The 22,295-nt window shown below is 39.0% G+C and overlaps 1 long non-coding RNA gene across 2 annotated transcripts in view; it reads left to right on the forward strand.

Annotated features, from left to right (window-relative positions):
* The window catches only part of LOC140604434 (uncharacterized), a 207,788-nt gene that overhangs the window by 27,135 nt on the left and 158,358 nt on the right, over window positions 1-22,295 (forward strand). The window contains exons 2-4 of one of the 2 annotated variants that reach the window (XR_012007322.1): window positions 801-970; window positions 17,443-17,460; window positions 18,260-19,037. This is a non-coding gene — a long non-coding RNA (uncharacterized lncRNA). Of the gene's footprint in view, window positions 1-800; window positions 971-17,442; window positions 17,461-18,259; window positions 19,038-22,295 lie in introns of those variants that run through there. The other variant, XR_012007323.1, reaches the window with a different exon arrangement.

Below are 22,295 nucleotides of genomic sequence, written 5' to 3' on the forward strand. Positions count from 1 at the left end.
TAATGGTAGACCAGTCAGCAGCCTTGCTTCAGTGTAAGCTTACAGTAGTAAGATCATGTTGTTATTAAAATTTAATAGATTCACTTTATGGGGGCAGGTGTTACTGCCCACCTATGATGATAAGAATTTGATTAAACAGTAATGTCTTTTCTGCCATTTGTTAATGGACTTTGGAAAGCATCTACTCAACATCTTTCAACATTGGGTTCTTTTGCTACTAGCAACAATAATACTTCACTCTCAGGGTCATTTGAAAGATAGAATAAGATATGAATGTGAAAGTTTGCTGTAAATGGCATGCAAATGTTATATATTCTCATTAAATAGTTGATAATTATTGAGTATCCTAAAGTCATGCCTGGGTCTATGGTTGAGATTTACTGACACAAAATCAATCACACCCATAGCTTCACGGCTATCATTGAGTGATGTTTCTGTAAAGAAGTACCTTTGAAAGTCCACCAATGGTACAGATTTGTCCATCAACATCAAATGAAAGTTATATCCCTGTCAGCAAGATATTACAAACAGAAAGAGTTGTCAGGTTATTAATATAAAAAGCACTGACTAATTTATAAAAGTATTCAGTTGAAAGATAATGGGAAGACAAGCTGCCAATGTTAAAATGAAAATTGGAGCATGAGACCTAGAAGTTGTATCAGGAGAATTCTTTGAAGATTTTGGTATAAAGAACAAGAATGACAGACACAAAACTGATAAGTGACAGACCATTGAGCAAGCCATCTTGATTGAATAACTATTTTTAAACATTTTTAAATGGAATGATCTTCATTGTATAGGTGCAACTGTTATAAAGGGAATAAAAACCAGAGAGAATTTAAGAAAAAGGAATGGACTCAAATGCAATGTAAGAGATGGATACAGACAAAAATCCTGCCACTGCCTCTACCTGGAACTCTGAAGTTAGAGCAACAGTAACCATGGATGAGACTTGGAGCATCCTCTTTAGGTAAGTTTCAAGATAAGTCTTCTTGATGTCTCAGTTTCCCTTACCACAGTACAGTGCCCATCAAGGATAAATACAACTAGGTAAAAAGGCAAAAATACAAAGCTTACATTAGATACTTACAGTGTAAGGGGTGGGAGAGGAAGAAGAATTTGAATAAATAGAAGTATATTTATGCATTTGAGGAAGAAAAGTGTAAACATACACACCTGACATCGCTCTTCCCCATACGACCAAATGGACATGACCAGGCACTCGCTGTAACTGTTGCTCTGGTTTCTGATGTAAAAGAATCACCTCCTCTGTAGTCTTGTCCTGCAGCTGAGCATGTGAAAAGCCAAAATATCTAGTCAGTAGGCTTAATTCTATGGCAGCTCTTCTTACGGACTAATTTTGAAAAAAAAAAAAATCAGTCCAACTAATTAACTGACTGCATTGACTGAATATACCATTTGTCAAACAATTGGCTGCACTTCTTTTGCTTGAATTTAAAATCAATGTGATTTCAGAATGTTGGGGTGGAGGTCATCCTTGGCCTCCTTGTTGATATCAAGTTCCCTGCCATTCAATAAATTTTGCTATTTATTTTCTATTATAAAAACAGTACATTCTCACTGAAGTTTCAAAATACAGAAAAGTAGAAAAAAGATTAAACACAGTTCTATTATTTAAAACTACAAAATTGCTCGTGTTGTATTTTTCTGTGAATATTTTTTAAAGTATGCACTTTTGCATACTTAGGCTTAACAGGTAGTTTATATTTTTAATTTATTAATGCTATTACATTTTTCTTAAATATATGTCTTAATGACTGCCGTATTACCTCTAGTTGGTGGCTTCATTAACCACTGGTTTCCTGAATCATACTTCCAGCTTATGGCACTAGGTTGTCATACTACAACTTACATAGTGCTAAAAATCTTTGTATATGATTTTTTGTACAGTTGAGATTAATTTCTGAGGGTTGATTTCAAGAAGCGAATTATTTTCAGATTATTTTTCCTAAGAGTTATCCATGAATGATTCTAAAACATGTTATAGCCCTATACCTTAGGAACAATTGGATTACAAGGTACGAAAAGTTGTTAAAGCTCTTAAGATAATAAAATATATCCTTCTCGTCCCCAAACCAGCAAGTTCTTAATTAAGATGCATTAGAAACATTCTCATTAAAGTCAGCAATAAAGCAAGTATCTCCATTAACATCACTATTAATAATGATGTTCTGGGGAATATTAACTTACACAATTGGACTAGAGCATAAACCACTGGACTTGAGATTTTAAAAAATTAGAAAGGAGGTGTAAAATTATTCTTTGATAATAGACCATATGCTCAGAAAATCAATGTTGAAAAACTACTCAATAAGAGAACTTAATAGTATAGATAGGCATAAATTACTATTCAGAAATCAATGAAAACAGAAAATTCTTTGAAATATGCCTTACAATAAAAGTGCAAAACATAAATGAACAAGATTGCAAAAACAAACCTGCAAAAGACAACAAACAAAACCCAAAGAAAACGAAACACCATCTGCAGTGAAATCAATTCTGACCCGTTGTTGAGGGAAAGGTAGATTGTTACTTCTTTTGGAAAGTGATTTGGTGAATGAGTTATGTGGTGGATTGATGGAGCAGCAGTCCTAACTCTTCCCCTGTCTCTACCTGATTTGCAATGGGACTTTGCACTTCTCATTAATGGTTAAAGTCCCCTTCCTCATCCCTGAACCCAGGCTGGTGATTTTTGGGGGCCAACAGAGAGCTTTGTGATTCAGTGTAAACATTTTTCATGCCGGCAAGTTCAGTACATTGTCATATGACAAATACATTTGGTCTCATTTTTGTCTTATGAAATTATTCTTTCTGTTTTAAAAACTTGTTTCACTGCCTGGCCTGTTTGTTCAGACTGTGTTGTATATGTGTGTTTTTGGTTTTGCTTGAGAAATTATCATTAATTGCAACTCTAACTTTATAAAAAAGCTTTAATGCTTGGTTTTAGATGATCTCCATTAACCCTTTACAGGAATCGATGATAAAATTAGGGTATTTGCTCTTTTCCCCTCCTTCCTCTCTTATCTTCTCTACCCAGCTTTTAGTTGATTGTATCATCTTTCTTAGTGTTTACCTTCATGCTGTTGAATAAGTCTTTGGTTCTTTGACTTGGTTAATGAGAGAGTTTAATGAAGGGGCTATTTATTAACAAAGAGGAACAGGCAGGGTTAAGAGATTCGATAAGCAATGAGGAAGTTTCTAGGACTACCAAAGCTCAGAAGCTCCCATACCTCCTTTAGGTTTGCAGGGGCAACTAGAAGGAATGGTCACTAGAACATGATGAAAGCTGTAGCCAAACAAGAGGGGCTGGTTGCTAGGAGCTGTGGCTTAGGTAGAGGTAGAGCCACACCCAATTCACAGGAGTCCTGTGTCTTTATCGTCATCACTAAACTAGGAAAATAGCTATCTAACAGTGTGGTTGCAATAAACACCTGAAAATTAGATGTATGACTATCCTAGTTTAGTAGTAGTCAAATCAATTACCACTGGGCAAACAGATGTGCAGATCATGGATGAAAGGAAATGTGTACGTGTAGGTACATGTAATAAGGTATAAGTGAGAAAGAAAATAGGAATATCAGTGAAGGCACTCCAGGAAGGCATGATTGTTTACAACGAAGTTTAACTTGGTTCTAAGGTGAGTGCCCACACTTTGTATTGACTTAGTCAACTGTAATCAATATTTCCTCTCTACAGTCATTTAACTCCCTCTTATCTGCTCCTATGACATGCTTACCTCATTATAAGTCTGTGTGGTGTGTTTCTGCCCATGTGTGCACACGAGCTAGTACCTCTTCTAATTTGCCTAGAAATTCTCAAAGTACAGTTCCACTCGTGTAACCACACAGTGATGATGTTTCATTGCCGGGAAAAGAAAACAAAGAAATCAGTGTAGGAAGTCTGATTTCATTAGAAAATATTATTGTCCCTGTCACTTTTAGGTAGACATGTTTAAATATGACTGGGAATTCCAAATGCAGTCAGTGCAATGGAGCATTCCATGCCATGCCACCACCCAAAGGCTAAAAAGTTGAAACGTTTTTGACAGTAAAGAACTTCTACGTTTGGTTACTAAACTATGGCAGTACATATGGAACAATTGTTATTCATCAAGAGCAAGACAATAGAAAGGATTTAAATGATCTGGAAAAATTAGAATTGATTGAACGAATACAGAGTAGAACAATTCTGGGGACGTAAGCTGTAATGTAAAAACAAATATCAAATTCTTAAATCAGGCTCATAATAGAATGCGCAAATGACATGCATGTGTGTGTGCGCGCACGTGAGTGTGTAAGAATTCTGGGTGGAAGGATTTTGGCTTGGTTTGGAGAGCTGTGTTTGTAGGAAGTTAAGGAGTGGGCAATAGCAGCACTTTTGCCTCCATGGCACTTAAGTGTGGAAGGGGTTCTATACTATGTGGGTGTGAATTGCTCAAAGGAATCAAAGTCCCTGTGGGTCATTATAGCAACATCAGAAGGACATTTCACTTTTGTTTACACATTGAGATTTCATTTTTGGAAGTCAACGAAGGCCTATATTTTTTTAATTTATTTTTTATTGGTGTTCAATTTACCAACATACAGAATAACTCCTAGTGCCCGTCACCCATTCACTCCCAACCCCCGCCCTCCTCCCCTTCTACCACCCCTAGTTCGTTTCCCAGAGTTAGGAGTCTTTATGTTCTGTCTCCCTTTCTGATATTTCCCACACATTTCTTCTCCCTTCCCTTATATTCCCTTTCATTATTATTTATTTTTCCCAAATGAATGAGAACATACAATGTTTGTCCTTCTCCAATTGACTTACTTCACTCAGCATAATACCCTCCAGTTCCATCCACGTTGAAGCAAATGGTGGGTATTTGTCATTTCTAATAGCTAAGGAATATTCCATTGTATACATAGACCACATCTTCTCTATCCATTCATCTTTCAATGGACACCGAGGCTCCTTCCACAGTGTGGCTATTGTGGACATTGCTGCTATAAACATCGGGGTGCAGGTGTCCCGGCGTTTCATTGCATCTGTATCTTTGGGGTAAATCCCCAACAGTGCAATTGCTGGGTCGTAGGGCAGGTCTATTTTTAACTGTTTGAGGAACCTCCACACAGTTTTCCAGAGTGGCTGCACCACTTCACATTCCCACCAACGGTGTAAGAGGATTCCCTTTTCTCCGCATCCTCTCCAACATTTGTGGTTTCCTGCCTTGTTAATTTTCCCCATTCTCACTGGTGTGAGGTGGTATCTCATTGTGTTTTTTTTTCTTCTTCTTCTTCTTTTTTAATTGGTGTTCAATTTACCAACATACAGAATAACCCCCAGTGCCCATTCCCACCAACGGTGTAAGAGGGTTCCCTTTTCTCCGCATCCTCTCCAACATTTGTTGTTTCCTGCCTTGTTAATTTGCCCCATTCTCACTGGTGTGAGGTGGTATCACATTGTGGTTTTGATTTGTATTTCCCTGATGGCAAGTGATGCAGAGCATTTTCTCATATGCATGTTGGCCGTGTCTATGTCTTCCTCTGTGAGATTTCTGTTCATGTCTTTTGCCCATTTCATGATTGGATTGTTGGTTTCTTTGGTGTTGAGTTTAATACGTTCTTTATAGATCTTGGAAACTAGCCCTTTATCTGATACGTCATTTGCAAATATCTTCTCCCATTCTGTAGGTTGTCTTTTAGTTTTGTTGACTGTATCCTTTGCTGTGCAAAAGCTTCTTATCTTGATGAAGTCCCAATAGTTCATTTTTGCTTTTGTTTCTTTTGCCTTCGTGGATGTATCTTGCAAGAAGTTACTGTGGCCGAGTTCAAAAAGGGTGTTGCCTGTGTTCTTCTCTAGGATTTTGATGGAATCTTGTCTTGCATTTAGATCTTTCATCCATTTTGAGTTTATCTTTGTGTATGGTGCAAGAGAGTGGTCTAGTTTCATTCTTCTGCATGTGGATGTCCAATTTTCCCAGCACCATTTATTGAAGAGACTGTCTTTCTTCCAGTGGATAGTCTTTCCTCCTTTATCGAATATTAGTTGACCATAAAGTTCAGGGTCCACTTCTGGGTTCTCTATTCTGTTCCACTGATCTATGTGTCTGTTTTTGTGCCAGTACCACACTGTCTTGATGACCACAGCTTTGTAGTACAACCTGAAATCTGGCATTGTGATGCCCCCAAATATGGTTTTCTTTTTTAAAATTCCCCTGGCTATTCGGGGTCTTTTCTGATTCCACACAAATCTTAAAATAATTTGTTCTAACTCTCTGAAGAAAGTCCATGGTATTTTGATAGGGATTGCATTAAACGTGTATATTGCCCTGGGTAACATTGACATTTTCACAATATTAATTCTGCCAATCCATGAGCATGGACTATTTTTCCATCTCTTTGTGTCTTCCTCGATGTCTTTCAGAAGTGTTCTATAGTTTTTAGGGTCTAGATCCTTTACCTCTTTGGTGAGGTTTATTCCTAGGTATCTTATGCATTTGGGTGCAATTGTAAATGGGATTGACTCCTTAATTTCTCTTTCTTCAGTCTCATTGTTAGTGTATAGAAATGCCACTGATTTCTGGGCATTGATTTTGTATCCTGCCACATTGCCGAATTGCTGTATGAGTTCTAGCAATCTTGGGGTGGAGACTTTTGGGTTTTCTATGTAGAGTATCATGTCATCAGCGAAGAGGGAGAGTTTGACTTCTTCTTTGCCAATTTGAATGCCTTTAATGTCTTTTTGTTGTCTGATTGCTGAGGCTAGGACTTCCAGTACTATGTTGAATAGCAGTGGTGAGAGTGGACATCCCTGTCTTGTTCCTGATCTTAGGGGAAAGGCTCCTAGTGCTTCCCCACTGAGAATGATATTTGCTGTGGGCTTTTCATAGATGGCTTTTAAGATGTTGAGGAATGTTCCCTCTATCCCTACACTCTTCAGAGTTTTGATCAGGAATGGATGCTGTATTTTGTCAAATGCTTTCTCTGCATCTAATGAGAGGATCATCTGGTTCTTGGTTTTTCTCTTGCTGATATGATGAATCACATTGATTGTTTTACGGGTGTTGAACCAGCCTTGTGTCCCGGGGATAAATCCTACTTGGTCATGGTGAATAATTTTCTTAATGTACTGTTGGATCCTATTGGCCAGTATCTTGTTGAGAATTTTTGCATCCATGTTCATCAGGGATATTGGTCTGTAATTCTCCTTTTTGGTGGGGTCTTTGTCTGGTTTTGGAATTAAGGTGAGGCTGGCCTCATAGAACGAATTTGGAAGTACTCCATCTCTTTCTATCTTTCCAAACAGCTTTAGGAGAATAGGTATGGTTTCTTCTTTAAACATTTGATAAAATTCACCTGGGTAGCCATCTGGCCCTGGACTCTTGTGTCTTGGGAGGTTTTTGATGACTGCTTCAATTTCCTCCCTGGTTATTGGCCTGTTCAGGTTTTCTATTTCTTCCAGTTCCAGTTTTGGTAGTTTGTGGCTTTCCAGGAATGCATCCATTTATTCTAGATTGCCTAATTTATTGGCGTATAGCTGCTCATAATATGTTTTTAAAATCGTTTGTATTTCCTTGGTGTTGGTAGTGATCTCTCCTTTCTCATTCATGATTTTATTAATTTGAGTGTTCTCTCTCTTCTTTTTAATAAAGCTGGCTAATGGTTTATCTATCTTATTAATTCTTTCAAAGAACCAACTCCTGGTTCTGTTGATCTGTTCCACAGGTCTCGATTTCGTTGAGTTCTGCTCGAATCTTAATTAACTCTCTTCTTCTCCTGGGTGTAGGATCTATTTGCTGTTTTGTCTCTAGCTCCTTAATGTGTAAGGTTAGCTTTTGTATTTGAGTTCTTTCCAGTTTTTGAATGGATTCCCCCCTTTGGACTGCTTTTGCTGCATCCCAAAGATTTTGAACGGTTGTATCTTCATTCTCATTAGTTTCCAAGAATCTTTTTAATTCTTCCTTAATTTCCTGGTTGACCCTTTCATCTTTTAGCAGGATGGTCCTTAACCTCCACGTGTTTGAGGTCCTTCCAAACTTCTTGTTGTGATTTAGTTCTAATTTCAAGGCATTATGGTCTGAGAATATGCAGGGGACGATCCCAATCTTTTGGTATCAGTTCAGACCCGATTTGTGACCCAATATGTGGTCTATTCTGGAGAAAGTTCCATGTGCACTTGAGAAGAATGTGTATTCAGTAGAGTTTGGATGTAAAGTTGTGTAGATATCTGTGAAATCCATCTGGTCCAGTGTATCATTTAAAGCTCTCGTTTCTTTGGAGATGTTGTGCATAGAAGACCTATTTGAGGGTAGAAAGAGCTAGATTGAAGTCACCAAGTATAAGTGTATTATTATCTAAGTATTTCTTCACTTTGGTTATTAATCGATTTATATATTTGGCAGCTCCCACATTCGGGGCATATATATTGAGAATTGTTAAGTCCTCTTGTTGGATAGATCCTTTAAGTATGATATAGTGTCCCTCTTCATCTGTCACTACAGTCTTTGGGGTAAATTTTAGTTTATCTGATATAAGGATGGCTACCCCTGCTTTCTTTTGAGGACCATTCGAATGGTAAATGGTTCTCCAACCTTTTATTTTCAGGCTGTAGGTGTCCTTCTGTCTAAAATGAGTCTTTTGTAGACAGCAAATAGATGGGTCCTGCTTTTTTTTTTTTTTTTTTTTTGGGTCCTGCTTTTTTATCCAGTCTGAAACCCTGCAGCTTTTGATGGGGTCATTAAGCCCGTTCATGTTCAGAGTTACTATTGAGAGATATGAGTTTAGTGTCATCATGATATCTATTCAGTCCTTGTTTTTGTGGATTGTTCCACTGAACTTCTTCTTAAAGGGGAATTTTAAGAGTCCCCCCTTAAAATTTCTTGCAGAGCTGGTTTGGAGGTCACATATTCTTTCAGTTGCTGCCTGTCTTGGAAGCTCTTTATCTCTCCTTCATTTTGAATGAGAGCCTTGCTGGATAAAGTATTCTTGGTTGCATGTTCTTCTCATTGAGGACCCTGAATATATCCTGCCAGCCCTTTCTGGCCTGCTAGGTCTCTGTGGAGAGGTCTGCTGTTACCCTAATACTCCTCCCCATAAAAGTCAGGGATTTCTTGTCTCTTGCTGCTTTAAGGATCTTCTCTTTATCTTTGGAATTTGCAAGCTTCACTATTAAATGTCGAGGTGTTGAACGGTTTTTATTGATTTTAGGGGGGATCTCTCTATTTACTGGATCAGAATGCCTGTTTCCCTTCCCAGATTAGGAAAATTTTCAGCTAGAATTTGTTCAAATACATATTCTGGCCCTCTGTCCCTTTCGGCACCCTCGGGAACCCCAATTAAACGTAGGTTTTTCTTCCTCAGGCTGTCGTTTATTTCCCTTAATCTATCTTCATGGTCTTTTAGTTGTTTGTCTTTTTTCCTCAGTTTCCCTCTTTGCCATCAACTTGTCTTCTATGTCACTCACTCTTTCTTCCACCTTGTTAACCCTCGTTGTTAGGACTTCTGGTTTGGATTGCATCTCATTCTATTGATTTTTAATTTCTGCCTGATTAGCTCTAAATTCTGCAGTCATGAAGTCTCTTGAGTCCTTTATGCTTTTTTCTAGAGCCACCAGTAGTTGTATAATAGTGCTTCTGAATTGGCTTTCTGACATTGAATTGTAATCCAGATTTTGTAACTCTGTGGAAGAAAGGACTGTTTCTGATTCTTTCTTTTGAGGTGAGGTTTTCCTTCTAGTCATTTTGCTCAGTGCAGAGTGGCCAAAAGCAAGTTGTATTGGGAAAAGGAGAAAAAGAGAGGAGAGAAAGAAGGAAAGAAAAGAGAAAGAGAAATAAAAAAGGAAGAAAAAAAGAAGAAAAAGAGAAAGAAAAAGAAAGAAAGGAAAAAAAGGGTGGGGGAAGGAAAGCAATCAAAAAAGCAAAACAAAACAACAACAACAACAACAACAACAACAAAAAAGAACCACGGGGGAGTATCTTCTGATTCTGTATACTTTATGTCCCTTGACTTCCCCTGAAACTGTCCCTCTAGCTGGTCTTCTGGGGGTGGGGCCTGTTGTGCTGATTTCCAGGTGTTAGCACTTGGGGGAGCTGCTCTGCCCCTCCCTGGTGCAGGGCTCAGTGGGGGTTGTTTACCCCGTGAGGCCGCAGGAGCAACAGCCCCAGTGGCTGCGGCAGCTCTGGAGCCCTGGATTCAGCCCCCGCAGTAACTCCAGAGCTCTCGGTCTGCAGGGCCTGGAGGCTCTGGGGCGGGGCCGCTGATCTGCTCAGCTGGGGCAGGAGCGTCCTTGCTGTCTTGGGCCCTCCCGGCATCTGCCTGTCCCGGGGGGGGGGGGGTTGGATCCTGGACTGTGTCCCGGCGCCCTGGGCTCCCCGGCTTGCGCTGTTGGATTCGCGCTCCCGCCCCGCAGCCCCCTCCGCGGAGCCGCCCCCGAGCCCCCCCGAGCTGCTCCGGGTCCCGCCCTGCGTGCTGCAGCCCTTAGGGAGCTCGGCGCACTCTCCCGGGCGCAGGTGTCTGTTAGGGTCCCCGGGAGCCCGAGGGCATCCCCGCCCTCCTCGGTCCTGCTCCAACTCCCTGCGAGCCCCTTTCCGCCCGGGAAGGTTGGTGCAGCTCCTGCTCCTCCGGGACGGAGCTCTCCTGTCCTGGGGACACCCGCCCCGGCCTCAGCCCGGCTCCTCGCGGGGCCCCTCCCCCTTGGATGCCTTTTGTGTCTTTATTTCTTTTTCCCCGTCTTCCTACCTTGATAGAAGCGCAAACTCTTCTCACTGTAGCATTCCAGGTGTTCTCTCTTTAATTCTCAGGCCGAATTTCTAGGTAATTTGGTGGGGACAGGTGACTTGGGGACCCTCCTCTTCCGCCACCTGGCCCCTCCTCCCGAAGGCCTATATTTGGAGGATGAATGAAGATCAACGCAGTTTTGAATTAGGGGACTCACTTGCCTACTGTTTATAGGGCCCAGGAAGGGACAGAGAGAAATAGCTTCTAGTGGTTCACTAATTTGTTGTTCAGCTTGAAGATCTGTGTGACATCAAGTGCCACGTGATGTGAATTTTCCATCATTTGAAGGCCATTGTTCATTTGTTGGATTTTTTTTTTTTTTTTTTTTTAATTCTTTGGCTTTTTCTTCCTCTCTGTTGTCTGATGTTTGGGAATAGCCATGATCCCTTAACTGAAGGGAAAGGAAAAAGATAACTAAACTTTTTCAGTCTTGCTTCTTCTCTTTGCAGTTCTGAAAAAACTAAAGGAAGGAGGTAGAAATTGCTACTTAACATGAGGGTTGCTGAATTGTTTGTGGATAAAATTTTAGCAGTGACATAATGAGACAAACTATAATCTTGTTCACTATCCCATTCTATGTTCGATTTGTAGCTATAAAAATCTATATATTTATATTAAAACTCTTTACCAGGCAAACATGTTACATCATTAAAGGAAAGGATGCAATATGCAGGTTTTTCAGAAGCTACTTGCCTCTCTTTCAAGAAATGAAGTTTCTTTGAAAATATAGCAAAAACAGGACAAACTCAAATGAGACATTGGGAATTGCATAAGGGGAAGTACACAGGACTTTAAGTTGATTGGAAGTTTACTTTTATTTTATTTTTGCTTAAAAATATATGCAGAGGATGAAAAATGTAGATAGTAAAAGGAATGACATAGAAATTATAGATTTTTCCCAATACTCAGAAGTAGACTTTCAAAAAATATCTTGGTGATTTATATACATATATAATAGTTATTCTGTGAATATCTCAAGTACAAATTGTGACTTTTCCAGATTAAATCTTGGGGAGGTTTTAGGAAAGCACACCAGGGAAGTGGGATGAGGAAGGAACCTTTTGAATCATATGAATGTCTTCTTAGCTGGTCAGAGAAAAAAAATGAAACATGGCAAAAAAAATTGGGGGTCTGGGACATAATAGTGAAGGGATTTTAGGCAAAAGTCCGGTGAGGCATGATTGATACGATGTAGGAAGTCCTGGGTTTAGGTACAAAAAGGGCAAAAATAGAAGTCTTAGTAGTTAAGATAAAGATTTATATCAGACAATTTTGATTTTATTAAGTGTGAATTGCTGTAGACTTTCTGAAAATCACTTATATGGGTGTATTTATTCTGTGGCATTAGCTCTATAGCTCCCACATTTAAAGCTGGCTGGCAGCTGAATGTGGCGGTGCTGTAGTTTAGGAATGGGTGCTCTGGCAGAGAGGGTAAGCTATCTAACAAAAATATGTGCTCCCAGTGCAATTGATCTAGTCCAATCTCGTAGTCCAATTGAGTAGTTGTCACTGAGAAGAGTCAGCCCAGGCAACCTCAGTATTTCCCTGAATCCCTGCATCCAGGTGCAGTCAATGTGACTGAGGGTAAGCCAATGAAATGCAAGCTGGGATGATACGTACCTCAAAGTTGATTATCCCAAATAGCAACTGGATTTTTTTTCATAATTTTTTAATCTTCAATGTGGCTAGACTTAAAAATGCCTTGGGACAAACTAGGGAGTCACCTACTTTAGACGGCCGAGCCTCTACTAGCCTGGATTCCTGAATGACTAGATAAAGGGGCTGCAAACCTATCCATCTGCCTCGTATTGCCATGAGAGCAAACGTATACTCTTGCTGTGTGAGAACCTTCATACCATTGAGGATCATTTTTTTTTTTTTACAATAGTTTGGCAACTCTAACTAATATAAGTGTAGAATGATTCCATTTTAAGGAATAAGATGGTCCTTTAAAAATGCAAAATATTGAGAGATGATTTATTCATTTATTCAGCAGTTACTTATTTAGTGTCTCTTGTATGACAAGCACTTTTTTAAGGGCTGGGGAGACATGAGTGCATAAAATATAATTGCCATGCTTAAAGAACTCACAATATAGTGAGATTAATAGTGTGAAGGCAGATACATAAGTAATGGTGGTAAGTTTTAGGAAGAAATAGAAAGGTGTGATAGTTTGTGAAATGATGAAGGGGAGGGTATAGTGCTCAGAGAAGGCCTCTTTGCGGAGGGAATTTTTTTAAAAGACTTTATTTGAGAGAGAGAGAGAGAGCATGAGTGGGAGGAGGAGCAAAGGGACAGGGAGAAGCGGACTCTTCACTGAGCAGGGAACCCAATTTGGGGCTCAATCCCAGGACCTGAGGATCATGACCTGAGTCAAAGTCAGACACTTAACCAACTGAGCCACCCAGGGGCCCCGAGGAGGGAATCTTTAAAGTGAGACATAAATGTTGAGTTAGAAGCAGCCTCATGATAATCTGTGAAATAGGCATTCCAGGCAGAGAGGATGGTAAATACAGACATCCTGAGATAAGAATGAGCTTAGCATGCTCAAGAGAGAAAAAATGCTTGCAGCATTGAGCACAGAGGAGGAGTAATGGAGGATGTAGTTCTGAAAGTCATGGGAGCTTTGGAAGCTACGGGAAGTGGTTTCAGAGGCAACTGAAGGTGGACAGAGGTTTCAGGGTTTCAGAGGAAAGTTTTAAGCATGACATTGATAAGATCTGAATTTCTTTTTTAAAAGATCTCTCTGGTAGGGGCACCAAGTGCCTCAATCCAGAAAGCATCTGACTCTCGATTCCGGCTCAGGTCATGATCTCAGGGTTATGAGATCAACCCCACTCAGTGTAGAATCTGCTGGAGATTCTCTTTCCCTCTGCCTCTGCCTCTCCTCTTTCAAAATAAATAAGTAAAATCTTTAAAAAAGAAAGAAAGAAAGATCCATCAGGCTAGTGTGCAGAGAGCAGATTACAACAGGGCAAAAAAAAAAAAAAAAAAGAAAGAAAGAAAAATATTGTAGTACAGGCATAACTAGAGATTGCAAAGACAGCATGGATTCAGAGATATTGTGGGCTCCGTTCCAGCCCACCACCATAAAGTGAGCAAGTCAAATAAGTGTTTTGGCTTCCTGGTGCATATAAAAGTTATATTTATACTATACTGTTGTCTCTTAAGTGTACAATAGCATTATGTCTGAAAAACAATGTACAGCCTTAATTTAAAAGTACCTCATTGCTAAAAAAGGCCAACAGTCATCTGAGCTTCCAGTGAGTCACAACCACTGATTACTGATCACCCTGACAAATGTAATAATAATAGAAACATTTGAAGTATTGCAAGAATTACCAAAATGTGACCAAGACACAAAGTGAGTAAATGCTATTGGAAAAACAGTACCAGTAGACTTGTTTGATGCAGGGTTGTCAACAAACCTTTAATTTGTAAAAATCACAACATCTGCCAAGTGCAATAAAATAAAGCACAATAAAAGAAGTTATGCCTGTAATCTAAGCACAAGACGTTGGGGTTTGCACTAGAGTGGAAGCAGTGGAGATGATGGGATGAGACCAGAATTAGGATATAAAAATAGATAGCACTGGATCACATTGTTACTCACCGTTACCAATGGGTTACAGAGAAAATGAGAATTAAGAAAGCATGAAACAGATGAATCTGACTTACTATCTCCTTATTATTATCTGATTATATTAAGATATATTAATATCTGATTATACTAAATAGCCAGGATCAGCAAACTATAGCCTGTGGCCCAAATGCTGCCTGTTGCCTGTTTGGTAAATAAAGTGTCTTGGATTCATTTATGCATTCCATATGGCTGCTTTTGCATAATAACAGCAAAGTTGAGAAGTTCCAACAGAGACCTTATGGGCAGCAAAGCCAAAGCAATTTTCTATCTGGCCCTTTACAGAAAAAGTATTCAGAAACTCCCCCTTCCCCCACTAAAAAAGAATTATTCTCTACATTTAATTAGTTGGCTTTGTTGTAAGTAGAATCTGGAATTTAAATAATGGAACCACCTAATTCTCAGGCAGACTTTGGATCTCTCAGGATTCTAGCACAGTTCTGTTGGATTTCATTCTTTGGTAACATATGTTTGCTCTAAGGCAGTCACTAAAATTGAAATTAATGCAAATCAACCATCCCAAAGATTATGTCTTAGAGTCAGAAGAAACCTTGTCAGCATCTAATCTAAGTCCTTTATTATTATTTTAGAAGAGAAACGGAACTCCATGGTCCTTGTGTCACTAGATCAGGGCTGCAAAGTCAGTTAATGGCAAAGAGGAAGCTGCTGCGCCTACTTCTCTTCTCCCAACCCATGCTCTGTCCACGATACCACACTGAACACCTTAAAATAGGCATAAGGAGGCACCTGCGTGGCTCAGATGGTTAATCTTATGACTCTTGATTTTGGTTCAGGTCATGATCTCAGGGTCCTGGGATCAAGTCCCTCATTGGGTTCTGTGCTCACCATGGAGTCTGCTTGTCCCTCTCCCTCTGCTCCTCCCCCCAACCGCACGCTCTCTCTCTAAAATAAATAAAATCTTAAAAAATAGACATAAGAAGATTTGATAATCATGGATATGAATGGATGAAGATTTCCTTTAAACACCATTGTTTTTTACATCAAATTTCAAGTGTCCAACATGTATTTCTTTTGAACTAGGTCATTCTTCTTTATATAAAATGATCCAATTGATTCTGTCTTTGAAATTTATACTATGGAAATTTCTAAACAAGTATAAAAGCAAAGACAATAACAAAATTAACCCCTGTGTACCTGTCACTCAGCTTTTACAATTAATCCATCGCTCATCTTATTTCATTTAATTCCCTTACCCAATCTTCCACTCGTACCACCTTCATTATTTTAAGGAAAATCCCAGTTATTTATTTCATCATTTAATCTGTGGACATTTAAAAACTTTTAAAAAATGTTAAGCCAAAAATGAATAATTCTTTAATATCACCAGTATCCAGTCAATATTCAAGTAATCTCAATTGTCTCATACATTTTTCAAGTTAATATGTAGATTCCCCATTTGTCATTAAAAAAAAAAAAAACCTGAACATTTGTTCTTGGAGTATCCCATTTTCTGAGCTTTACAATGATTTCTCCATAATGAAATGATTTAATTAAAATAGCTATCCTCTAATTAATGTAACTTCAGATTTCTTAGAGGAACACATATATTGCTGAAAATATACTCTTAGCATGTGTACATAAAACCTACCCACACTCTTTAATACTCAGGTAAAGTCATGCCTCTTGTCTGCTGGAAACCCTTTTTTCCATCTTGCCAGAGCCAAGAGCTACTGCCTGCCTCTGGTTGCAAGGCCCTACACGATTTACCCTTAACTCAGCTCTCTGGACTTCTCTTATTTCATCCTTCATTCATTGGTATCTAGCCAACTGACTCACATCCTTGTTCCTCTAAAACCCCAGTTGTTCTAAAATTTTTCTTTCTCAGCTTGACACTTATTGTTCTCTTTCCCTGGCAAGTTCATCTCCCACATGCCACCATGGCTCATTGCCTCTTTTCCCAAATATTCCCATGACACATCCCCACATCTCCTTCCAGTCTTAGTCAAATGTCATTTTTTCACTGAGGCCTTCCATAACCAACAACTCTGCTCAGCACTCTCCATCCCCTTCTCTGCATTATTTTTGTATGGTTTGCCTATTTCTGTATTTTCAGTACCTAGGACAGAGCTGGGTTTATGATAAGCATTCTGTAAATATTTGTTGAAGGAATGAATGAATATATGCAGAACTATTTGTTTAGTAGAATTTTGTCAAAATGCATAATATTTACTCTAGATCAGAGGGCTACTCCTGAATTCTTGGCTACTTTTTCTATTCGAGTTAATTAGAGGAGTTAAGCTGGAAGAAAATTAAAGTGCCCTTAATTTTACCCTTTGAGTCCAGGACCTAGAAGAATGTAGAGTAAGTCCTAGTGCATTGTTGCTTGTTTCTTTTCCTTTTTTCTCTGGATTCAAATGGACTAATATGTGCTTTTTAGAAATAGTTTCTTCATGAGCTAATGGCACCCTCTGAAGGAAAAAAGAATGAGAAAGTCAACATTAGAGAGGAAAAAACTCCTAAATCCTCTCTCCCATGAATCTTCATAGTCATGATCACTTCACTTCATAGGGGTAGAGAAGGAGGAGAATATCCACCAACTATCTGCTTCATTTTGGAGGATGATTCAAATAGACCTTACCCCAGATATTTTTTCCTATTTACAATATATATGCTTGTTGATATCCTGGTCTGATCAAATGTGTCATTTCTTTTCTTTTCCCCATCCCTCCATCACTTCTTACCCTGTGACATCTCCTGTATGTGATGCTTTTAAGGGTGCCTTAAGTCTTCAGGCTTTAGGTGGAAGGTAGGAGGGTATGAAGTCAACAGCAGGAGGATAAGGAATTATCTTTTCAATTTCTAGATAAAAAACAACAGGGTGGGGGCATGAATTCAGGCTTTCAGAGTTTTCATTTCAATACCCTAACTTTGTCAGTCATTGCCAATCTTTATACTGGTATTGAAATTAGACCTCCATGGATATTTCAGTCACTTGTGATATCTCTGATTCTTTTCATATGACTAAATTCTCTTCAAACTTGGATGTTTGGCTGATTACCACAGAGGATATGAACCTGATTGGTAGGTATATTTTTTAATTGGCTAGTTCTTCATAGTTTGGGAATTCCAAAGGCCCTAAAAACATGTACCATGTGGCACTGATAAATATTGATGAGATTGATGAAAAGAAATATTTCATGAACATATAATATTCAAAAAGAATCGAACTAGTCACTTCATTTCAGATAGAGAATGGGATACTCAACTTATTATTAAAGCTTAAAAGGTTTAGGCAGAAAAAGATAGAAGGAGAAAGACTCCCAAACTAATTCCATCAAAGAGTATTGAACATTCATTAATTTATTTACTTGTTTCTTTCACAAACACTTGTTGAGTCTACTTAGTCCCCAGCATTATATTTGGTGCTAAGTGTACAGGATAAGTTAAGCATATTCCTTGTTCTTAAGGAATGTTCCTAGTAGGGGAAGCAGGCAACTAAATCAGCAATTACAATGTACCTTGATAAATACTGTTATAGAGACAATAGAATGTTATTCCAGCATACATAAGTAGTACCAGCTCTATTTAAAAGAGTAGTCAGGGAATGATTCATTTTTATTTTAATTTTTTGTTTAAATTCAATTTAGTGAACATATAGTATATTATTAGTTTCAAGGATAGAATTTAGTGATTCATCAGTTGCATATAATTCATCATTGCTCATTATATCATGGGCCCTCTTTAATGCCCATCACCTAATTACCTGGCCCCACCCACCCACCTCCTGTCTAGTAACCGTTAGTTTGTTCCCTAGAGTTAAGAGTCTCTTATGGTTTGCCTCCTTTGTTTTTATCTTATTTTATTTTTCCTTTCCTTCCAGATTGTGCATCTTAAGCTGAATGATGGATGGGGGACAGAAGAGAATGGGAAATGATTCCTAGATGTAGGAAGAAGTAGGTCCAAAGCACAGATGTGCCTTCTGGGAACAGCAAATATTCTGGCTGGAGCTTAGAGCACTTATTGAGCCATTTTTTGAGATGAGGCTAGAAAAGGAGAAAACATCCTATGGAAGGGTTTGTATGTCATTGTGAGAAGTTTGGATTTCATCATCAAGCTATGGGCCACCTTGAAGGATTTTAATAGTGGGTGTAAATGAAAGTAGAGAGATGACATAATTCTAGGGATTGGATCTTATGAGAGTAGAAACCAAGAGCAAGTCTGCATGATGGTTGAGTGAATCAGGAGAGGTATGCTTTTAGAGGTACACTGGACAGGACTGATGATTGATTAAGTGTAGGGGGTGGGCAAGTGAGGAGAGAATAATGAGGAGATGCAACTGATATATAAAGATATAGAGAGGGATGGAAGTTAAAATGATGGGCGCTTTAAGAAAGAAGAGATGATTAACTCCCTGTGACAAAATCTCAAAGCAGTCAAATGGACTAAGATTTACATATGGATTTATCGATTAAGAATGAAATTGTGGGGCAGCCCCAATGACTCAGTGGCTTAGCACTGCCTTCAGCCTAGGGAGTGATCCTGGAGTCCCAGGATCAAGTCCCACGTCGGGCTCCCTGCATGGAGCCTGCTTCTCCCTCTGCCTGTGTCTCTGCCTCTCTCTCTCTCTCTCTCTCTCTCCCTCTCTCTCTCTCTTTGTGTGTGTGTCTCATGAATAAATAAAATCTTAAAAAAAAGAATGAAGTTGTGATCTGTGTCACAATAGTTCTAATACATTAGAAGCCAGTTTTTAATGAAATGAGGTATAAGTGGAACCAAATTATGGGTGGTCTTCAGCTGTCCAATTTGGGGGACTCCTTTATAGCAAAAAAGTTATGCAATTATGAACTTAAAACCATGTACAGAGGGGCACCCGGGTGGCTCAGTCAGTCAAGTGTCTACCTTTGGCTCAGGTCATGATCCCAGGGTCCTGGGATTGAGCCCTGCATCAGGCTCTCTGCTCAGTGGGAAGTCTAATTCTCCCTCTTCTCCCTCTCCCTGTGCTCTCTCTCTATCTCTTGCTCACTCTTTCTTTCAAATAAATAAATAAGTAAAACCTTTTTTTTTAAAAAAAAAGCTTGGAAAAAAACCCCATGTACAGAGCCTTGTAGGGGGTCTTGCAATAAAGAGTCCTGACGTACAGCTTCATTTGCTTTTTAACAAATTCATCTTTGGGCTGAAGAATGGGAAGGTGATGATGAAACAGCAAGTGTTAGTTCTCTCTTCCAGAACATTGGCTTTAAAGGAAAGAAGAAAAATTGGAAAATTATAACGTGTGGAAGTGGAGAACAGAGGGCATAGGAGGAGTGTGTGTGTGTGTGTGTGTGTTCATGGAGTGACATGGGCGTGCTGCTGACAGTTGAGGTGATGGAGAGGGTGTGAGAGACACACAGGAGAGAATGAAAGTAGGTAGACAGAACACTTAAGAGAATAAGAAGATGGAATCAAGAGGACAGAAGGAAGAACATTCTAGGAGTGACCTGTTAAGAGGATTCAAGGAGGGAGATGAGACTCTGAATGTGTTCTCACACATGTGAAATTGTGGTGGTGGTGGAGGTGTCACAGAATTTCAGGGAGGAAACTCTTGAAAGTCTTGGGAATACAGTGCCAAAAAGTGTTAAGTGCTGCTGAGAGGTCCAAAGTGAAGATTCATCATAACCCACACCATTTGACGACCAGAAGGCTATTGCTGACTTTTATCAAGAAAGTTGTAGTGTCGTGCTGGGGATAGAAACCCCATGATGAAAAGTGAAAGGGAGGAGTAACAGTAGAGCAGTGAGTGTGGCCTCAAAATTGGATGTGTTTGGGGATGCCTGGGTGGCTCAGGGGTTGAGCGCCTGCCTTCGGTTCAGGGTGTGATCCTGGGATCCAGGTTGGACTCCCATTTCGGGCTCCCTGCATGAAGCCTGCTTCTCCTTCTGCCTGTGTCTCTGCCTGTGTGTGTGTGTGTGTGTGTGTGTGTGTGTGTGTGTGTTTGTCATGAATAAATAAATAAAAATCTTAAAAATAATTGGATGTGTTTGTGAGGAGAAGTGGGGAGACAGGGGAGAGGCCAGGAGACCATGAAAGATCAAGCAAAGATTTTATTATTTACTCAAAGACCGAGCAAGCTGATGTGTTAGGGGAATCCAATCAGAAGAGAGGGAGAGAAGGGACAGGGAAATGTATTAAAGAAAAGAAAAGCCTTTGTTGAAAATGTTATTGCCCTGGGACCCCTGGGTGGCTCAGTGGTTGAGGATCTGCCTTCAGCTCAGGGCGTGATCCCAGGATCCTGAGATTGAGCCCCCATTGGGCTCCCCACAGGGAGCCTGCTTCTCCTTCTGCCTGTGTCTCTGCCTCTCTCTCTCTCTGTGTCTCTCATGAATAAATAAATAAAATCTTTAAAAAAAATGTTATTGCCCTACTTTGAAAAGTAATCTTTGTAGATAAAGCATTCAAATAATACAATAATAATGTAGTATGTGGAAATCTAGAACTATGCTTTCTAGAAGTGAATACTGTTAACATTTTTGTTTGGCTTTTATACTTCAGACATTTTTCTATTGTGATTATGAATACACATACAAACATACAGGTGACAAGCTTTTATTTAACAAGCATTCAGTATGTTAATTTAATTTGACCTGAAATTGTGGGGTGATGTTCATATAAGTTCTTAGAGCTATAGCTCATTCTTTTTGGTGACAAATCATTATTTTTGGTGACAAATTATTATTTGTAAAATCAATCCTCTGTTGATGGGTATAATTGTTTTCAGCTTACCACTATTAAAAGCAAGGCTATAATCACCATTTTTGCATATTTATGTATTTGTATAGAATTTATTACTTAAAGCATATTGCTAGGTCAAAAGGTATTTAAATTTACCAGTTACCAGTTATTTCCAAATTTCCCCTCAAAAAGTTATTATTCTAATTTGTACTCCTGCCCACAATCTACTGAATGCCTGCAAAATCATGTTTTGACATTAAACTTAACTCAGTGAAGAACTGGAGTGATCACACTCTGAAGTCCTCTGAATGAGACAGAAATCTTTTGTGGAAGTGTCTCAAATATCTTAACTGCTGATTTATCCTCCCAGATTAAAACTTTTATTGAAGAAGCTGAATTCAAGAGGGAGTAAGAAACTACTTCATATTGAATTTGGTTATCATTTGATTTGCTAATAATATTTTTTAAGAATATGCAGGAATTTTGACTGTCTTATAATAAGGCCTAAGTATATGGATATCTAGAACTTTAGGAGCAAAAGGGATTTATAGAATGTTCAGATCATCCTTCTTATTGTATAGCTGAAAAAGAAAATTGGTGGTCTTAGTTGCTGGGCTTCCCCATATAAACCTAGTAATCTATACAAGTGCTTCTTCCTGATGTTTATTTTACCGGAATGCCTTCTTTTGCTGCTTAGCTTATCTCTTTTGTTCTATAAGACAGCTCACTATGGACTTACATGATATTGACAGTCAGCCTGGCATCAAGACAGTTGTTTCTGTGCCTGTTTCTTGTTTCCTACATCTTAAGCTATAAGATGTTTCTGAGCAAGACCGTGTGTTATTCTTACTCATCTTTGAGTCCTCAGTTCTTATTTCTAGTGTATACACATGACTTGCCAAAATCTTTTTGAATTTCTCCTGATAAATGAATTTAGGCAATTATTTAATGGGTTATAAATCATAAAATAGAGACATTCAGTCTGTAGGCTCCTTCTAATAAAGGAACACGGACCACCTCTGTGGTAATCTTGCCAAAGGAGAAAAAAAAGACCCCAAATCTAATCAAGCCTCCAGCTAGACTATCAATATATATATAGGACAGCAGACGAGGCTGAAATCAGCAAAATCTAGACTGGTTCAAGTACACAGGACAAATAGTCTCATTTTTTTCAAGAAATAAACTATCATGAAAAAAAAAGATGGAGA

This window comes from Canis lupus, chromosome 15, assembly GCF_048164855.1.
Source record: "Canis lupus baileyi chromosome 15, mCanLup2.hap1, whole genome shotgun sequence".
NCBI classification, from domain to species: domain Eukaryota; kingdom Metazoa; phylum Chordata; class Mammalia; order Carnivora; family Canidae; genus Canis; species Canis lupus.